General features: G+C 38.2%; 1 protein-coding gene across 10 annotated transcripts in view; it reads right to left on the bottom strand.

The window, feature by feature from the left end:
• Positions 1-15,845, bottom strand: part of LOC149538416 (uncharacterized protein C16C9.01c-like) — a 199,259-nt gene that overhangs the window by 158,776 nt on the left and 24,638 nt on the right. The gene's annotated exons all lie outside the window — the stretch shown is intronic.

The raw sequence follows: 15,845 nt of genomic DNA, 5'->3' as shown, positions 1-15,845 counted from the left end.
TCATTACGGAATTAAGTTCAAAAAAATTGGCATGTATCCAAACCAATGCAGAATCTTACTTTTAGGGCATGTCATTAGTGAAACTCATTTTTGCATTTCTAACTTGAATATGATTCATCTCTCCAGCATTCTCTACATCATAATTTCCACTTAACAAACTTAGGATCGGTCTGAAATTAGAAATTTGGTGGATTTAACACAGAATTCTGATGGACCCATTTGACAAATCTGTATGAGCAAGCAATGCATCCTTGTAATCCGTAAAACATCTTAATTTTTTTCTTGGTCAGTAATAAGTTTATATTTTATTGAAATAATAAGATTTACATTAAAACATAAAGGCCCAAATTCCTCTATCTTAAAGGACCATCATATCAACTACACATTGATTCCTCCTATACTGCCAATACATAGAAACCTCTTCAACCAACTTATAAACTTTCATAAACACACCTAATAAACATGTATTCACTAAACCTTCTACCTAGGTCCTGATGACCTCAGCATGCTTGAACCAGACAAACTTCCACAGTAACAAAAACCAAAAAATGTTTTCTTTGATTGCATGCCGATTCTCAAAATTGTTTCGCAGTCTTCAAAGCCTTTCATCCTCCCCTTGCTCTGACATCCGCTTCAAAAGGCCCCCTCATTCTAGATGATCATGGCGTCGATCAGGAAACTGCATTCCAATGCCACCAACAAAAACCATCCAGTGCTTTCACCCTTTCTGCAAAATGGGTTCAAACCATCTTCAACAAAATTGAGTGCCCTCCATTCTACTTTAAAAATCTGTGTGTTCGCTTTGCAGACTACTTTTTCTTTGGGAAACTAGTAGGAACTGTGGCCTTCCTCTGTTGCTCATAATAAAGCCGAATCGCAGCCTTCAAGCTTCCCCGCGCCTTGCGCCATTCATTTATATAAGCTTCTTTGTCGACCTGCACCTGTGGCCAGTTGATAAAGGGGAAAATCCCTTTCTCCCTCCCTTCGTCTTCGTCTTCATAGCCTTCACTGAAATCAAAAGCCCACCCGAGGTGTGCCCATTCCAAGAGTGACGCCATATCTAGAATTAAGGCCATTTCAAAAAGTGCCTCCATTACCCAAGCTACATTCTGCTCATGGTCACCAACTTGTAAACCCCATGCCATCAACATTGCCGCAATGTCAACCTACACCTTCCATCGATGGTCTACCTCTTGGAAGAGGGGACCTAAGGTTTCCTGCATTGCGCGAATTACCTCTGCTGATGGGCATTTCACCATTTGTTTGAGACATTTATCTACCACCTTCCCAAACAAGGGCTTCTGTTGCTTCTCCGTTTTGAAGATAAAAGTTGGCTCCATTAAATCTTTGCAGTCACTCTTTTCTTAATTCAGAGTTTTGCATCGATAAACTGTCCACCACTCTTATTAAAACAGCCTTTCACACGCTCCGATTAGATGCGGCTCTGTTTTGATTTAATGCGTCAGTGTTCTTTTTTAGAAATCGCCTTTGTTGCCACACATTTTGCACTTCTAACACAAGCCAAAAGGACCGTCTACACCATTCAAATCTGCCTTCAACTCCCTCTTCTGACTATTCCGTCCTTGGGAGTCATTTTCAATAAATGATTCTTGCAGTAGATAATCATTGATTTGGGTGATTCAATTCCACCCCAAAATCTAAATACTCTATCTTCATTGATTCATCATTTAAGGAGGTTGCCCATTTTGATAGTGTCTGCCTCTATGTTTCCTTCATGTCTAATATGAGTAATCTTATAATCCTCAAAATTACTCAATTCTTGCAAAATTAAATCAATTACTGTTTGGAGATGCCATGCATTAATTTGCAACTTCGATATTGCCTACACCTCTATGAGGGAATCACCTTCTAAGTGTAGCTTTTTTATCCCCTCCTTTCTAGCTAACCTTACTGCTAACAGAGCTACTTGACACTTATTGGTGCCTATGGGTAGCTTTTTTGCTCCTTTCAAAGATATGTGGCCTGGACTGTCTCTCAAAACAACCCCAACTCCTGAAGCCCTTGGATTACCACTCACAACTCCATCAAAATTTGCTTTAACCCATCCTTCCGTTGGGGCTCTCCATTCTATCCTTACAAACTTCAACTTTTTCTTACGAGTCACCAATGCACCCGAGGGGAATTTAAACCTTATCCTTAGCCATGAGGTTTGTAACACACTATCCTCCTTTGTTTGAGGGATCTGCATCGCTTGCTTTTTTGTGGCTGAGGCACTAACTATCTCCTCTATAGCATTGATGATCCTACTTAAGCATCTTCTCAGAATCTTTTTCTCCTTGAAAAATTCTTCTATTGTGTTCCTTCCATAATTCCCATATAATCAGTGATCGGCCAACTAACCATATGCTTGAGAGAGTTGTTTTGCTTTGCTCCCTTGGCCATCCATCAAACACCTCCTTAACATTTTGGGCTCTTGGCCCCTACCATCCCAATTTAAATTGGACAAAGTCCCAACATTTCCTTGCATACTTACATTAAACAAAAAGGTGATCAAGTGTTTCCTCATTCTTCTCACAAAAAGGGCATCTTGACAATCCTATTATGCCTATTTTGCTTAGCCTTTCAGCAGTTAAAATTCTACCATTGTAAGCTACCCATGCAAAGGCTCCTACCTTGGGTAGTATATCCTTGTTCCAGCAAAGATCTTTTGAGGTAAATGCTTCACTGTTTGTTTCAGCCAGAATATTATAACCGAGTTTGATTGAATAATTTCTTAAAAGGGATCCACACCATATAATTTTATCTTTCTTTGTGCTCAAGAGCAGTCTTCTTTCATCTAAGATGCTCTGCATTTGTTGTTTTTGTTGTTCTGTCAAACCCTCCCTTGAAAAATCTTTCCAACACCATTCCATCCCTTCCAAACCTTCCTTCTCTGCCACATAATCTGACACAAGTTCCCCCCATCTTTCTTTGAAGTAGGCTTTTAGCTCATTAAATTTTTCATCACACCCCAAATCTTTATGACCATTCCAAGAATCCTCCCAAAATTTTGCTTGTTTCCCATCACCAATACGCCAAGAAATGTGCTTCACAATAATCTGCCTGCAAGAGAGCATAAAATTCCATATTGCTGACCCTCTCGATGGATCCCGCACTATAAAAATCCTGTGGCTATCCTCTGAATCTAAATATTTTCCTTTCAGCACTCTCACCTAGTAGAGTTGTGGGTTTTCATACATCGCCCATATTAGTTTAGCTCCCAAAGCTTTATTCATAAGTTGCTAGTTTCTAATCCCTGCTCCACCCTTTTCCTTAGGTCTACATATCTTTTCCCAAGCAAGTAAAGGTATTTTATCTCCTTCATTGGACCCATACCAAAAGAACTTTCTCATTTTCTGCTCCAAAATTCGAACAACTTTCTTAGGGATATCTAAGCACATCATTGCGAACACTAGCATGGCCGAGATTACTGTTTGGAGCATTAAGATTCTGTCTGCTGATGACAACCATTTACCTTTCCAACTTTCCATCTTCTTCTGGCATTTATCTATCTAATTATTCCAAAGGTTTGCTTTGTTTCTACCATTAAAAAAAGGGATCCCTAAATACTTACTACACATCAATCCAATTTTTATATTCATGATCCTACAAATTCTAATCTTAACACATTGTGGGGTGTTGAAGATCTCCGATTTATTCCAATTGATGAACTGCCTTGATATTCTTAAATAAAGCTCTAGAGTTTGCTTCATCGCTTTAGCTTCCGATACATGTGTTGTTCCTGCTAGAATGGTGTCATCTACAACTTGTAAATGAGTTAAGGCTTCCACTACCTCTGTAATTTTAATCCCTTTCCACAGCCCCTGTTCACACTGCCTATTAATTAACCTTCCCAAAACCTCTGTCATAATAATAAAGAGAAAAGGGGACAGGGGGTCCCCTTGTCCAATGCCTTTCTCTTGTTCAAAAAAACCTTAAGGGCTACCATTATCAAAACTGAGAAACAAGGGACAAATATGCAACTTTCCACCCACTGCACCCGTTCTTGTCCAAACCCAAACCGCCTTAACACATTAAGCAAGAAGCACCTGTCTACTTCATCATAGGCCCGCTTTATGTCTAGTTTAACCATCATATTTTGCATTTTTGAGGCTCGAATTGTGTGGACTGCTTCATGTGCAACAACAACTCCCTCAAAAATGATCTTCCTGGCAAGAAACCACTCTGTTATGCCGAAATGATTGAGCCTAAAACCTATTCAAGTTTGTTAGCCATCACCTTTGAGATAATCTTATATATTGTGTTACATAAAGATATTGGTCTGAAATCTTCAAAATTCGTTTGTGTGGCTTTTTTTGGCACTAGAGCTATGAAAGTGTTATTGAAGTCTCTAAGAATGAAGCCCCCCTGCCTTGATTCCTCAACCACTTCCCACAATTCTTTTTGAAAAATAAACCCCAATATCTGAAAAAACATTGCCAGAAACTCATCTGGACCTAGTGCTTTATCCCCACCTAAACCCTTTAAAGCTTCAACTACTTCACACTCCATAACTGGGGCCATTAGTTTTTTGTTCTGAAACTTAGTGATCATAGCTAGAATGACACCCAAGACCTCTTCCACCTCGTTAGGGTTCTATTTTACCTATTGTTTCTTTTGAGAGAAAAAATTCACTGCCTCTACATTGATCCCCTCACTATCTTGGATGAGAACCCCCTCTAGATTTTGAATCTCAAAAATTTTATTTGCTGCCCTTTTAGTTTTCACCGAATTATGAAAAAATTGTGTATTCCTATCACCCTCCTTTAACCATACTTCCCTTGATTTCTGTCGCCAAAAAATTTCTTCTTTTGCTAGACACTCATCTAATTCCTTTCTCGGGGCTTTCTCTTCCTTAAAGTCCTCTTCAAACATGCCATATTCAATGACCCAGAGGCTTAAAGTTTTTAATTTCTCCTCTATATCCGTTTGTTATCAAAAATATTACCGAAGTGCTCTCTATTCCAAATCTTTAATTGATCCTTAAGAAATTGTAGTTTTTTGAAAAAAATGAAAGCTTTATTACCTTTTCTTTTTGGAGCTTTGTTCCACCATTCAGCGATCAAATCTGCAAAGCTTTCTATTTTCAGCCACACAGCTTCAAATTTGAAAGGGCATCTATCCAGAGTTTTCTCATCTTGAATTCTCAAAAAGATAGGGAAATGATCTGATCCATGAAAGGGAAGAATATCTACAAGTCATAACCAATTTGCCTCCGCCCAGTTGCCTACCACAAAGAATCTATCCAACTTTTCTGCTATATGCAAAAAACCTTCTCTTCTATTTGTCCATGTGAATTCACCTTTCTTGAGATGAATTTCCACTAAGCCACTATCATTAACAAAGTTGCTGAAATCTCGTTGGCTTTCTGAGCTCCACCTCTTTCGTCTTCAGGACTCAAAATTGCATTAAAGTCACCTCCTAGAATTGCCACCTCATTGTCTATGCCTTGCAATTTACCTACTATAGTCTGCCATAAGGCCCTTTTCTTAGCACTATTATTTGGACCATATATGTTTATCATTGAAAAGGAGTAGTGGAGTTGTTTAACATAGATTTTTACCCATTGGCAATTTGTTTCAAGATGGATAGCAGTTACCTCTAAAAGATTTGACAACCATAAAATAGCCATACCCCCCAAGCTCCTTGAGCCCCTGTCAGCAAGCATTCCCATCTTCTAAATTTACTCTTAAACATTGCAAAATCATCCTCCTTAATCTTTGCTTCTTGTAATAGCACCAAATCTAGTTTCGACAGATCAAGACATCTTTTGATCAATCGTATCTTGTCAAAGGCATTGCAGCCCCTGACATTCCATGATAGGGTTTTCATGGCTCCCGAGAAAAGGCTAAACCTTTTCCCGATCTTAAAATTTTTGATTGACTAGCTGCATTGCCTACCAATTCCAGCTTTGTCTTGATAGATTTAGGTCCTCTCTTCTTTTTGCTCCCCACATTTGGTTTCAGCATTATAAAGCTTGTTTGCTCAATAGATCTCTCTTCCAAAATTCCTGGACGCTCCAATAAACCTAAGTCATTTAAGTTATCCTCCCCGTCTATCTCCTCCTGAGTTGATTCCCCTGCATCCCTCATGCTATTGCTTTCTAAAGCTTCCCTAAAAGAGTCACAAAGGTTTCGATAGGGAGTCACAAAGGTTTTGAATTGGGGAGACCTCTATATCCTTATAGATATTATTACTCTCTTCTTGCATTACCACTTCCCTTTGTGCTTGCATCATCAAGGGTGCCTCCATGAACCTTCCTGAAATATCTCTGGAGTATGCTTCTAGGTTTAATGGCGAACTCTTATCTACAGAATTCCATTCTCAAGGATTTTTAAAGGAGTTTTGCATACCTTTTCTGACATAGATGTTTTCTTTTGAGGATCCATAACTTCCTTTTGTAGCTCAACTCCCTCTTGTCCTTGCCATTGTTCCATAGGAGTTTCTTTGACCACTTGAGTAGAAACCTCGTTATCCCCTTGCTCTCGCTCCTCAATCACCATAATATCACTTTCCATAAAAGTTGCTACCCTATTTGTGTTTAAGCTCGCCTGTATCTTGTTGGGTTCCTTAGAGGAGTTTTGTTCCTTTAAACTTTTCTCCATGTCTCTCTAGCATTCCCACAATTCAAGCTCATCCAGTAGTTTTTCAACTTCTAGTCCCTTCCCTTTAAAAGCCTGCTATTATGTATCACCTCTTCAAGAATCGGGCTTTCCATCCCTTCCCATACTTCAATAGGTTGGTTCCATACTCCTTTATCCATGCATAAGGTGACGAAGTCTGGGATAGGGTTTCCTTCCTTCATGTTTATAAGAACCCTTGGGTGAGAGGATGAGTCTTTTAAGTTTAAAACTTCCTCTGCTTTGATAAAAGTTCCTATCATATTCCCGATCTATGCCAAAACCTCCTCCCCCCAATATTCAACAGGCATATTATATACATTTATCCATATAGGGAAAACCTTTAGCTTTTCTTTGCTTGGATCAAAATTTGGCTCCCAATCTTTCAGATATATTCCTCGACCTTCTAAAAGGTAAGGGCCATTGTTTAGAATATCTTTTTTATCTTCTTTGCTAGGAGCAATCCCCATATAAAAACCATTTGTTAGGGTTTTTAACTGACATTCCTTTCCCCAAATTGCTTTACAACCCATTCTTATCATAGTTACAGAAGGACATGGACCGAGCCATTTGAAAAAGAAAGCTTTCTCCTGTAGCTCTACAATAGCTTCTTGCCATTTTGCATTACTAATCTGAATGGAAGATGTTACCTCATAGGTGATGTTATCATCTAGTTTTTGGGGAGAAATTCTAGTTGTTCTGCCTCCTTTGCCTTTGCCTATTGATGTTGCTTTGGTCTGTAAAACTTATGAGCTATTTTTGTAAAGACAAATCTATCAAACTTTGTGTAGATTGGCTTTTGGCCTTGCGCCTGTTTTCCCCATTTCCTCTCATTCCCCCATTTTTGTCTATAAATCCTTTGTGGTGGGATGAAATGATCACGTCTTTGTGAGAAGGGCAAGGTTCTCTAGTTCCTTGTTTGATCAATTTTATTCAAAGGCCAGCGATTTTTGCTATGCTGCCCGTAAGACCACCCTTCATGCTGTCGGAAATCCGAACATGCATTTGCTCACCATCGGTCCTTTCCCGCCCACGTTGCAGGTATCCATTGCTGCCCTCAACGATTCCACTCCCACTCCCACTCCATTTTTTTCCATAAAACATCTTAATTAATGCCTAAAGGAATTTAGAAATCCATCCAAACTTGTTATAATATTCGTAGATCTTCCTCCATCCCCAGATTGCAAAGTAATGTGGGTTCTAATTTCTTTTTGTGTTATAACCTCCTCAAACTACTTATCCCTCTGCCACATTCAATAATTATTGGGGAAAGTCTTACTTTTTGTCCTTGTTATTTGATGTTTTCAGTTCTTAAATGTGTGGCAAGGGTTGTACATGAGTATCTCATTCAAATTCCTTTAACCTGAATGAATATTTTGGCAATCTATTTTTCTAAATTTCTTGGAGAGAGCAATGTCCCTTATGCAATTGTTTAGGGTTTTGTTCAATTTCTTCAATTACAAGAGATTCAATCTATAGCTTGCATGTCATTCTTTTATTTACCACAAATGTATGTATTGAATATGATTTGCAAGTGTGTATAGTATTAATATCTTTATTTTATGAGCTAGACAATGGGGAGATTGATCCTTGCAATATGTCTTCTGCCTTAGTATTAATGAAGACAAATATGCAGAGGTTTGTTTGTCAAACGACAACACTGATATCATCCTCTGATCTGAATTCGATGAACCAAGTTGATGACCATATAATTGCTTTATATGGAGATTGTCTTTGGTCAACCAATATCGACTATATAAATCTTATATTCGAAATGCTTTCTGCAAGATAAACACTGATGTAATAGGTATCAATCTGCAAATATAGAGGGACCGTTTATGTTATATCAATCTAATTAATAATTTATTAATTACTTATGAACTTAAGAGCCTGCCATTAAATAAAAGCTCTCAACTTTAAATTAAATGCTCAATACTTTATTGCCACAAGCCAGTGGTAATTGTAATGACTTTCCAATTTTCATTGTAAATCAAGAACATACACATATATGATATGACTTATTTTCATCCATGTACAAGGTTTTCATACCCACATCTGCATACGCACCTGAACCAGTAACTTAGGATTATAATTGCAATCACTCATAGAGTGATCTTCTGATGAATATGCAAAATAAAGACAATATATGGATAGTCTGATCCAGTGATAAAGATGCCTGATGAGTCTGTGAGTCATTCTTTCATGGATCGGATAAATTGCAGGTATAATTGGTATTATAGCAATCTGCAATGGATATAATGTATAGTTGTTCCTAATCCTTGTCTCTCTTTTTTATGCAATAACTTCTATGATGTTGTCTCTAATTGATGCTATATGCACATGCAATCTATTTCTCTTGCCAATGGTAGTTTAATTCCACCTTTTTTGGCTGCTATAAGGCTCTTGGAGCGCTTAAGTCTATATATATCATGATCTGAATTGATACATTTGGAGGGAAAGTTCCCAGACTCATTGTGACTCGCCCAAACTCGGTGAGTCATAGGATGGTGACTCTGGGTGAGTCCCAAGGTCCCGAACCTAAGTCTGGTCCTGGATTTGCCTAACTTGCAAGTCAGGTGAGTTTGCAAGTGACCTAGTGAGTCCCAATGACGAAACGCAGCCGGCAATACAACTCTTATTTGATATATATCATAGTTCCAAGAATCATAGCGATTCACGTGATTCACACGATTCGATGATTCGATTCAAGCCAAATGATTTTTTCTGAATCGGTGAATCAAATCAGTGATAAAAGGGTTTATGAAATAAGTTACTAAATTTCAAGGGTTTTTTTTTAATTTGCCGATTCATGGCCGATTCACGATTCAATTCGACCTTGCCGTTTCTGATCTGATTATGATTCTTGTTACTTTGATATATATATATATATATCAAGGTTGCATGGGTACAAGGGTACTTGGGTACTTTTGATACAGGTACCGTTGTTTTCAAAACAAGGGGCGAGGGTACGTGGGTATGCCTAAAAAAAATTTAATATAATTTTTTATATTTTATAGAAAATCTAAAAATGAGTCATGAGTTTAAACTAAATGTCTAAACTTTAGATGCATAACAAAGAAGGCAAACTTTAAATATGAACAAGAAAATCATATAACGACATATTGATAAACTTCTAACTTAAACATTGAAAATCAAAAAACAATTAGTAGGTCACTATTGATCAATATTGTATGAAAGTTTCAAACCAATTACATATTGAATTAAGCTTGATAAACAGCAAGCTGATATGTAAATGAAAAACTGAATCAAAAATTGGACATCTTAATCTACGTGGCAGTTTTTTCACATTTTGCAAGACGTGGCATTTCTGGTTACAGGATACATTTCCAAGCAAGTACCCGGCACGGGATACGCGTACCAGTACCCAGTACGCGTACCAAGGGTTTGGGTACGTGTAATCATGCAACCTTGATATATATATATATATATATATATATATATATATATAAGTTTTAAGTTGTATGTTTTTTTGGTGCTATTTGTTCCTTGCAACCCTAAAAGAAACTTCATATCATTGTATCCACAAGAAATGAGGAGAAGAGTGAGCTGCGAAGAAAAAATAAGAGTCCATAGAGGTGCAACCAGCAGGGAGGAAGAACTAAAAATCTTCAACAAGTCACATTGGCACAGCATAATACTTGAATCTAGAGCATCAAAGAGTCCATACCAGCAATTGCAAAAAGCTCTTATCTCATTTCAAGTTTGTTTTAAGAGCTAAGAGTGAAATTTTATAGACTTTTTTGGTTTTTTTTGTATTTTCTAAACAACTATCTTCATTATTTTCTTTTTTTGAACTTCCCAATTCTTAAAGTTGAATCTGTTCCTTTCCAATTCAAATTTCAAACTTCAATGAAAGAACATTTTCTTTAAAAAAAATTGTAAATATGTATTTACAATTTTTTCTAAAAAAACCAAGTCACCCAATTCTGCATCTGACCCCCCGAACTAGGCGATTTTCGAACTAGTCCTTGCCCCTGATCCCAGTTTGCCTGTGGGTTCCTCCTAGGTTTGAACCCAGGGAAGTTGGTTGCTCTAGGCCAAACCTAGGTCAAACCATTGTTGAACTAGGGCAAACCCAAGAAGACCAAGTACAAATCAGGCTTAGTTCCACTAAGAAACATTCATAATTAGTACGAAAAACAATTATTACAGAATTTGAATAACATCTTTAACATTATAAAAGAAAATTTGTTGAAGTTCAAGTATTTATTACATCAAATTAAACAAACCCCCAGATTTCTTCAAGAGAAATTTTTATATCCAATTACTGATAATGACTCCTATCAAATTTATTGGAAGTTCTTTATAGTGATAAATCATATTTTAAACATTAAACAATATCTTCAATAGGTGAAGGAAGTGGCAAGCTACTTTTACAACATTTTTCAAGTAGGACATTAATTACTAGCAAACAAGCTCTTTGTATAGTGAAAAAGTAAGGCCTTGGGAAGCGAGAATTTTATTAGTGCAGCTGTTCCCATTGGCATTGGCAGAATGTTTGTGAATCAACTAATGTCTTTGATGAAGAATTAAAAAAAGACTAAGATTTAGATAATCCACTGGATGATTGAACCTTAGTATGAGTTCCAATTGTTAAAAGTCAAAACAATGATACTTGAACTCAATATTATTTTAGTACTTTGATGTTGATAATAGATATGATGCTCTGGATAAAAATTTATAGTGTTTTTGTTGTTTTTATGATATTATTTGGCATTCTAATCTTAATTCATCCTTCTAGACTGCATATGTGTATGTTTGTGTGTGTGTGTGTGTGTATAATGTTTTCATGTTTTTGTATTAATGAATCCAAACCCATTTTTTCGTTCTAGCGAACCAGTTCTTTGAACCCGAACTTGAACATAAGCCCGAACTAAAAACTTAGCAAAAGAATGTAGGGTTTGCTGATTGTTCTTTCTTTGAACTTGAAGTTCAACTTTGAATTTGAAAGGAAAAGAATCAAGATTCAAGAACTGAAAAGTTTTAAAAACATTGCCTCTTTTTTTAACAGGCCCTATTTCTTTTTGTATTTGTTTAATAAAGAACAATGCACAAATGGTAAATGCTTCTGTAAAATTGTCTTATCGCAGCAGCCTTGATGTTTTGAAAACCTGATTTTTTCCCAATGCCTACTACTCCTCCACCTAAGCCTAAGACTAAGAAATCAGGTCAAAAGGATGAGACATGGATATATACCGAAGAATTTCCTGGTAGAAGGAAAAGAGAAGTTAAAACTAAATATTGTAAAGAAATTAATCATGGTGGCATCAAAATATTTAAATACCATATTGCAAGGACTTGTGGCCATGATATTGAGCTATGCAGATTAGTACCTCCCGAGGTTGGTTGTACATGCTATGTGGCACTAGAAACATTTGAACAATTACAATTAATAAAGAAGAGGCATAGGGAGGAATTGGCAAGCATTGGTTCCTATTTAGCTGCATCCACATGTTGTGGTGGAAAGGATTTTTCCCTGCCTCTGGTTTGCCCTAGTTCTCTTACTAGTGCCTGTGCTCCTACTTCTGCTCCTAGTGGCAATGTTAGCTTTGGTCCAAGAGTTTGGGAATCTAGGTTGGACTATTATTTTGTGTCACGTACTCTTGGTTCACAACCCTCACTTGAGAGTGTGCCTTGAAACAAGGTCCATGATGTTGCAAAAAAAGCAATTTGCAAGCTTTGGTACTTTTGCAACATTCCATTTGTTGCAGCTAGGTAGTTCATTTTAATTTGATGGTTTTCAGTTTAAGATTTACGTTTTGAACTTTTCTTTGTCTAATGAGTTTATATAATTTTACTACGCATACTTATCTTATTTAATCTATTTGTTACAAGTGTCCTTACAAGCAAGGCATAATAGATGTCATAACCATTTGTGCAGCAGGATTTGAAGCCCTTGCTGATATTAAGTGGGCCACTTTTGTTAGAAAAGATTGATAATGTAAAAGTTGAATTAAAGGACTGTGGAGAAAAGGGTTGTCTCATCATGACAGAGGGTTGGACCGATAGGAGGAATAGGACACTCCTAAATTTTTTTGTTTCTTAGGGAGGTGATTGATCATTCTACTTCCCTAAATGCATTAAATAATTTGAATTTGCTATAGAGATTGATATTTGAAATTTGTAATTTGTAACTTATATTTTATTATTTATGGATTGCTCATTGATTTTGCTTCATTTGCAAGATCCACCATGTTTCTTGAGTCAATTGATGCTTCTACACATGTCAAATATGCCTCATACTTATGTGAGACTTTTAACGAAGTCATACGTGAGATGGGGGAAGAATTTGAAGTACAAGTGGTGACGAGCAATGTAGCAAGTTATGCTTCTGCAATAGACTTTTGATGGAGAGACGCTCAAGCATTTTTTGGTTTCCGTGTGTGTCCCATTGCTTTGACCTCACATGGGAGGATATTGGCAAGCTTGAATGGGTCAAATCTTGCATTGATAGAGCCAAAAACATTTGCAAGTTTATCTACAATCATGCATTGTTGCTTAGCATAACGAGGCAATATATAGGGCAAAAGGAGTTGGCTCGTCCTAGTAGCACAAGATTTGCTCAGATTTCATCAGACTACAATCCTTGATGCACTCAAAGGTAGCTTTGAAGCACAGGTTTGTTGGTGAGGAGTGGACTTCCTCAACCTATGTGATGCAGGAGCATCCAGGGGTATAAGGGCAATCCTGTGTCACCCAAAAAATGTACTTAGACTTAGTTTTTGTTTCATGTGTTTTCATTTTTGGACACCCATTTGGGTCAAATAAAGGTTCCAACTCTCACAATTCAACTATCAGTGTGCTAGAAAATCCCGAAAAAATAGGAGCATGCAATTTGGCCATCATTTTGGTGACCTAGAAGGTGTGAATTGGCCAGATGAATGTAATTCTGATTTAGAGCATTCCAGAAAAAGAATCAAGTCAAAAGGCCCCACGGTTTGAAAGTTATTGCAGTTTTTCAGGTTTTAGAGACCTCCTAAGAATGCTTCAAAGTCAGGTTAGGGGCATTAAATGACCTCGAAAAGGGCCGAAAAATGGGGGACGAGCGAAGCTGGTCCATAGGGCTATAGAGCGCTTCGAGAGCTTTCCGAAAATGTAAACGGTTCGTCAATCGGAGCTACGGTTCAAAAGTTATGCCTCTCGAAAGTTCGGTTACCGTTTCTGGATTCTTCTAGATTTGCACCGACTTCTAACGCAGCTTCTGGAACCTTCTATTTGGTCGGTGGATGCCTACTAGCACTTTCTAGAATGTACTCCTAGTCCTTAACCCTCCGGGGTCTATTTAAGGAGATTTATGGCATTGTAAAAGGCAGTTCGGAGTGGAGTTTGAGAGGAGGTACTGAAAGGAGAAATTATCTCCAGATTTATGCTATTGTAAGCCCTTAGGGCATGTTTTGAAGTTTATTTTCCTGTACTGTTTGAACTAGCTTATTTTCTCAGTTAATATAATTTTCCCTTTTCTGTTGTGTCCATTCTGTTCTTGGGTTGTGTCCCCATCAAGTGGTATCAGAGCGAGTTTTCCTGAGTGTGTAGACAGAGAGCCGACTGTGAGGCAGTTTGCACCAGGACTGTGTGGTTGTGGGTTCGAGTTAGAAGATGCCTCCACGAAGAGAGCATGGCGGAAGGGCCAGAGCTATTAATCCTGAGGAGGTTAGAGCCCTCCAAAGGCAGGTGCAGGCATTGCAAGAGGAGCTCCGTAGAGGAGCAAAGGTTGTCGCAGGTGACGACAGTGAGGATGACAATGAAGAAGAAGTAATGGAACCATAAGGGGAATTTGATGGGGAAATTCTAAATCATGCAGAGGAAAGGCTTTTTAGGGCCATTACTAAGTTTGGGAAAAGACCTACAATTGAAGTGGGTATATTTTCAGGAAATCTAAAACCAGATGAGTTGATCGATTGGATCAATGAACTGGAAGAATACTTTGAGTATGAGGATATCAGGGACCCAGATAGGGTTAAGTTTGCAAAAGCCAAACTAAAAGGCCATGCCAAAATCTGGTGGCAAGAGGTTCAATTGGAAAGAAACAGAAGAGGAAAGGAGAAGATCACAAGATGGGATCGCATGGTGGACAAATTGAAGAAGCAGTTCATTCCTGTGGACTACGAGCTTCATTTGTTTAAGAAGATGCATGGGTTAAAGCAAGCAGGAAGATCAGTCCAAGAATATACAAAGGAATTTTACCGACTCTTGATTAGAGCGGGGCATGCAGAAGCAAATAAGGAGAAGGTTGCTCGTTATATCAGTGGGTTGCGACCTAGCATCCAGGAGGAATTAAGTCTGGTAAGAATGACCAGCGTTGAAGAGGCATACCAGTTTGCCCTACGAGTTGAAGAGAAGCTGAATAAAAGGTTTGAAGGAAGACAAAGAGGGCGCAGTCAAGGAGGAAGGGGAAGCGGTAGATCATCTGGAGGCCGCAATGAAACCCAAAAGAAAAATGAAGATGTGGGTACTAGCAGGAACTAGAGGAATGAGGGTTTCAACCGCTCCCATGATCAAGACTTTGGAAATCAGAGAGGAAGAGGTAGAGGACGTGGACAAGGAAGAGGAGGCTTCCGTGGTACCTGTTTCCATTGCAATGAAGAAGGTCATCATGCCTTTGAATGCCCTCAACGACAAGGAAGGACAGATAGGAGAGCTGAGGGTCAAGCTAGGGTTGCTCATGTGGATGAGGATGCACAATCATCACATTCAGAGGATGCAAAAAGAGGAGAGACCTTGGTAAATGAAAGAGTCCTACTAAGTGGTGAGATTGAACCAGGACAACGGAGGAGTTTGTTCCGTACCAGATGCAAGTGTGAGGATAAATGTTGTGACGTGATCATTGATGGTGGTAGCACTGATAACTTGGTATCAGAAGAGATGGTCTCTAAGCTGAAGCTCAAGAGGGAGAAACATCCCCAGCCCTATCGGATTGCTTGGGTAAAAGATGATCATAAGGTCCTGGTAAGTGAACAATGTTTAGTAAAATTCAAAATTGGGAGTTACCATGATGAAGTTCTCTGTGATGTTATTTCGATGGATGTTTGCCATCTATTGTTGGGTAGACCCTGGCAGTTTGATAGACATGCAGTACATGATGGACATGCAAACACATACTCTCTGACAAAGGATGGAGTTCGCCACAAATTGAAGCCCATGAAAAAGGAAGGTGAAAAGGTGTGTAGCAGTGCTAGGATTTGTCTTGTTGATGAAAGAAAGTTT

The sequence above is a fragment of the Cupressus sempervirens genome, chromosome 9 (assembly GCF_028749045.1).
Source record: "Cupressus sempervirens isolate cs-2001-9-10 chromosome 9, ASM2874904v1, whole genome shotgun sequence".
NCBI classification, from domain to species: domain Eukaryota; kingdom Viridiplantae; phylum Streptophyta; class Pinopsida; order Cupressales; family Cupressaceae; genus Cupressus; species Cupressus sempervirens.
The sequence above is the reverse complement of the archived record's forward strand: the minus strand, read 5'-3'. Positions and strand labels throughout refer to the sequence as shown.